Below are 5504 nucleotides of genomic sequence, written 5' to 3'. Positions count from 1 at the left end.
CATGCATCCACAGATGCATCTCGAGCAGGTCCAAGGAGGTGATCCTCCCCCTCTATGCAACACTGGTCAGGCCACAGTTGGAGTACTGCGTCCAGTTCTGGGCACCGCACTTCAAGAGGGATGTGGACAACATGCAGAGGGTCCAGGGGAGGGCCACTCACATGATCTGGGGGCAGCAGGGCAGGCCCTATGAGGAGAGGCTACAGGACCTGAACCTGTTCAGCCTCCAGAAGAGAAGGCTGAGGGGGATCTAGTGGCCTGTTACAAACTAGTCAGGAGTAATCAGCAGGCACTGGGGAAGTCCCTGTTCCCCCGAGCACTGCCAGGAGTGACCAGGAGTAATGGTCACAAGCTGGTAGAGGGTAGATTTAGGCTAGATATCAGGAGGCGCTACTTCACGGTCAGGGCGGCTAGGGTCTGGAACCAACTTCCAAGAGAAGTGGTGCTGGCTCCTACCCTGGGGGTCTTTAAGAGGAGGTTAATGAACACCTTGCTGGGGTCGTTTGGCCCCAGTAATCTTTCCTGCCATGGCAGGGGGTCGGACTAGATGATCTACTCAGGTCCCTTCCGACCCTAGAAACTATGAAACCACTGTTTCATTGCTAGCACGTGCCTTTATGCATGTTGACTTTCTTAGAACATAGGTGTGCTTACGCTGCCTTCCCACAACTGCCAGGGAAACGTGCTCCCCAGTGCACCTTCCCCATCCACTCCAGCTTGTACTTACCAAACCCTGGCAGTTCTGGAGCTAGCCTCAAGCATACAGGCGAGCAAGGCCTCAGGAGCAGCTGCAGAGTGGTGCCTGCAAAGAGGTTTGCTTACCACATTTTTGAGTTTTCACAAAGCAGGTGGATGGGGCTTGTTAAGGAGCATCCATCTCGCTTAGCATTAGCAGAGGTATGGCATAGATGTAACCTCAGAGCACCTGCAATATGGTGAAAGGGAACAAACCTGTTTCAGTACTTCAGTACACAGTTGGTGTGACTACAGTTCATGTGGACATACTTGAATGAGCCAGCTCAGTGACATTATCAGTCTAGCTGTAGTAGTTCAAGCTCTAGCTTCTGGCTATTTACCTAAAGATCCTGGGAGCATTTGTACAGCCTGCTCTGAAGGTCTTTTACAACAAACCAAAACTAGCTAGTTCACACTTAATTCAGATATTAGCTATACAAGATGTACTGGTATCTCTGGATTGCAGTGCAGACATATCCTTAACTACCATTCACACTTGCTGGTAAAGAGATACCTTTTCAGTTTTGATAGCATACAAATGGTCTTATATCTGATTTGCTTTGGTTTAGGCCATTTGAAGTCTCAGGCTTGGGAATCTTAACTCTCAAAGTAGTTCAAAAGGACTGCTCTTATGAGTATAGTCTAGTTGTAGGTAATTGTTTTCCCCAGCATCAGCCCTCTTATTTTCCAGGTGTTTGTAAAGTGTTGTAAGCACTGTTCTCCATCTGGGAACCAGCTATAATATCCTGACATTCTAATTATCAGCCTCTTTGCGTTCCAGTAGGAGAAGCGAACTGTAAAAGCCCTACAAAGGGCAGTTCACAAGTATGACTTTGATTGAATCAGCATGGCTACTGATAGCAGTGTTTGGCTTTGAATTTGTGCAGACTGTCACCTTGTACTTCCTCCACATTTCTGTGCTCACTCCTATGCAAAATTGCTGCCTTCCCTGATGGTTTTTTTTTTATTTTTTTTATTTTTTTAATAACAGCCAAGCTTTCCTTAATCAGTCTTCTGTATTTGTATCTGTCTCTGATAATTTCTCCATTGGAAAGCAGACTCATTCACTCACGCTGCTACATCTTGCTGATAAATCAGTGACTTCAATTAAAAGACCAGCCTACCTCCCTGTAGCCCAGAAGTATCCTTTATTGATAGATAATTTGATCTGATGCCTTTAGTTTTAACTCTTTCTCTGGGCTTTTTTATTTTATTTTTCTAAAAAGGAGCACTTTGTCACAAAACCAAAATCTTTGTTGTGTCCCGTGACAAGGTACTTAGCAGAATTCACAGATTTTCTGGAATCTGAGAGGCTGTGCCATGAGCACTTCTGCTGTGGCCTGTGAACTTGCAACTTATACACTCTCAAAGTGTGCCTTGATGCCTGCACCACCCCAGCCCCTAATGGAGTAGCAAAATAAGCCAGTTCCAAAGCCCAATAAATTCAATGGTGAACTTCTCATGGACTTCAATGGGCTTTAGGTTCAGGTTCTTAATGAACATTCACTTCAGGTGAATCTAAAAGTTATGCATGTGTCAGGCATATCTGCCTATAAAAAACAAGTGCATATACAAGTGCCTGCAATTTTGTGGATTGTAAAAATGTAAGTTAAGCTAGGAAAATATTTAGGGCTAAATTATTTTCTGTATGCGGGTGATGTTTGCACTGAAACAGAAGGCAACTGAAAGGTACCATGTGTGGCCATTTTTCCCTTTATGCTTCACTATAATGAAAGTGTGATTAGCATCTAGAATATTATTATATAACATCTATACAGAAAGAGTGAGTATTGTCTGGATTCCATCATGTGTTTCTAAAGGCAAAATGTGGTTCAGAATATTTAACCCTGGATATTTTCTATTTCCTCCTTTTAGTGTTGCATGTGTATGTTAATACTTGGTATGAATTAAAAAGCACATACATTAAAAATAGAATTACTCCAGGGTACTGTGAGAGAGCACTTTTGTCCAGTGGGAACAGTAATATTACAGCCTGCACCCATGACAACTTTGAGCAGTGCCAGATCGCATAAGTTAAGCAGGACTGTGTTTGTCCAGTAAATGAATGAGAAATTTAAAGATAATAAAACATTCTCCAGTAAGTACATATATGATTTATTGTTTACAAACACCAGGTACATTTAAAATGATGGCTCTGATTTTAGGTGTTAACCATTTTCAGCAATCTCAATACTTTATATTTAAGGTGGGGACACTTCTAGAAAGATGCCCCCTAGAGAAAAGAACATTGATTATCTCACTCATTTTCTTTTAACAGACAACATGCCAACATGAAAACTAGCTGTGGCAGAACAAATTGATCCTGAAAAGAGACCCTGTTCCTTCATGCAGCCTTAGCAATTTCAGGACCTGCCCTTTGAAGAGTAAAAATAGAACCATAGGAATTCCTCCATATTTTAGTGTTGCTTTTTAAAATTCTTTTGGACAAAAATCTTGTTGATTTCAGCTGCACAGACTGACCAGGTGCAGCTTTTGAAACTGACGGTGCTTTCTTGAGACATGGAGATTTCAAGGAAAAGGGAAACAACATTTCAACATTTAAAACAAACAAAAACACATTTTTTTCATGATTTAGAACCATGACTTCAAGGCCTCCAAATTTGGCTCAAGTTGGTGTGTGTGTGTGCGTATAAATTTATTTAAGTGTGTGTGTGTGTGTGTGTGTATACACACACACAGAGTCATTTCAGCCTTAGTTATTTTTTGTAGTTGTGACAAGAAGGGGAGAAATGCCTTTTTACCAATAAACCAGTTTTTTCAGGGTGGAAGGGGAAGAGGAAAATGTTTATATATATATAACATTTTTAGACTCAAAGCACACCTCAGGAGACTCAAGGCACCTTTTGGAAAATATTAGCTCTTGGTTTGCACTCATTTTTGACTACAGAAAAATAACAGAGACATTCTTCTGTTACCAAGAACTCAGAAAGACCCCAGAAGTCAGATGCTTTTGATACTGGATTCCAATTTTAAATCTCTAGGTTTATCTTGTGAATCATATTTGCATGCCTAGCAGGGCTAACATTTTGTAATTGACCATACTAAAGCAATAAGCCTCTGAAAATAACATTACACTAGAAAGAAACTAAGATCTGTTCTAAAAATTTTTCTGCGTTGTCATAGGTGTACCACTACATTTTCAGAGCAAGAGGCCAATTAGGTCTTGTCAGAACATCATAACAGTAGTGATTTATATGAGTGAATAATGAATCTGTCATAGGAAAAATGTACTGAGCTTTTGCACACTAAGGGGAATCAGGTGCCAGGAAATAAAGGGCCAGCTTTTCTTGGCCAGTTTGCTCCCTATGTATTTAATCTGTGGAAAGTTAGCAGTAAATTTCTCTGCATTGCCTCATGGGGAGACTCCCTGGTATGGGCAAATCCCATGCCAGGCCATTCCTAAGTAAACATCACTTTCCTTCTGTGTTGGCACCCAAGAGAATAGATTAAAGGCTTAGTCTATTCCTAACTCATATATAGTTATCTGTACAGAATGTGAATGGTGGCTGTAAGGAAACTTCCCTCCCCACTGTTCTGTGAGTTGTGATATGGATAGTCCATGCAGAGGAATATGGGGATATGTTATACTAGCAACTTGCCCGTCAAGAGTTACTGTGGGGGGAGGACACACAGAGTGCCATACACCACCACTCTGAACCGCTGCCACCTCCCAGGAGCAGGGGTAGGCAGGTGGGAGCTTGCACACAGTGGCTGCTGCCACCAGACACCAGCCCATGCTGCCACTGCTCCATGTCCAGCCCTGCACCCCCCCCACATCTGGCCCCAGTGCCCTACCCCCGCCCTGCACTCCTCCCCCAGCATGGGGCAGTGGGTAGCTGCCGCCACTTACTGCCCTGCACAGCCGCTGCTCCAGCTGTGTGCCACCCTACCCTCTGCTCTACGTCTGGCCCCAGGACACCCCCGTCCTTCGAGTCCACTGTCTGTCTGTGCAGAGCACTCTGATTGGTTGTTTCAGTAAGCATTGTGAATGGCTGTTGAAACAACCAGTCAGAATGCTCCATGAGCTTTGCAGACAGACAGAAACACACACAGACGGACTAAGCCCTTTATATATATAGATTCCTGAACTCCTTAATAAGGTCATTTAAGAAAAATCAAAATGTTTCACAAAATCTATCAGGAGAGTTTAACCATTTAAATCCATAAGCCATAATTTTCAAAGCCAGTTGCCTGAAATTATGCTCTCATAAACAAAAGTGGCCTAATTTGTACACAGCCTGGATTTCTAGAAACCTGCAATCCAAACTGATTTCACTGGGATTTCTGCATATCTAAAAGTTGACCAATTTCTATTTTATGTGTTTATATGTGAATTTAGGAGCCTATTTTTGGCTTCCAGGTTTGAAAACATCTCTTTTTTAATCAGGAATTTGTAATATTTTTTGCAACATTATCATTGCTGTTTTTATATGTATAACTTGCTAAAGGTTTCAGTTAGGATAAATCCCATGGCATTTTGTTTCATAAACAGTAATGACTATTACTTTCATGTATTTTCCATCACTTTCATGATGTACCAGTCAATTTGCTCTTACAATCATAGAGACATTTTTCAACAGGGTTAAAAAAGTTGATGGTAAGATAATCGTAACAGAGGTGATTAGAGGTTCTCAGTAGGGCTGTTTTGGAAAATCTTCTGTTGCAGTTCCAGTTAGTAATTCATCACGATTCTATTTTCTGAGCAATTTTTGTAGCTTTTTATCCATTGTAATTTGCTGGCAAAAGCC

General features: G+C 41.8%; 1 long non-coding RNA gene across 1 annotated transcript in view; it reads left to right on the top strand.

Annotated features, from left to right (window-relative positions):
- Window positions 1-3410, top strand: part of LOC109287846 — a 25622-nt gene extending 22212 nt beyond the window's left edge. The window contains exon 5 of the long non-coding RNA XR_002094979.1: window positions 3401-3410. This is a non-coding gene — a long non-coding RNA (uncharacterized LOC109287846). The remainder of the gene's footprint in view (window positions 1-3400) is intronic.
- Window positions 3411-5504: the final 2094 nt, after the last annotated feature.

Source organism: Gavialis gangeticus, unplaced genomic scaffold, assembly GCF_001723915.1.
Source record: "Gavialis gangeticus isolate Ggan-Ray unplaced genomic scaffold, GavGan_comp1, whole genome shotgun sequence".
Taxonomy (NCBI): Eukaryota; Metazoa; Chordata; order Crocodylia; family Gavialidae; genus Gavialis; species Gavialis gangeticus.
This window is presented reverse-complemented; position numbering and strand designations above follow the sequence as displayed.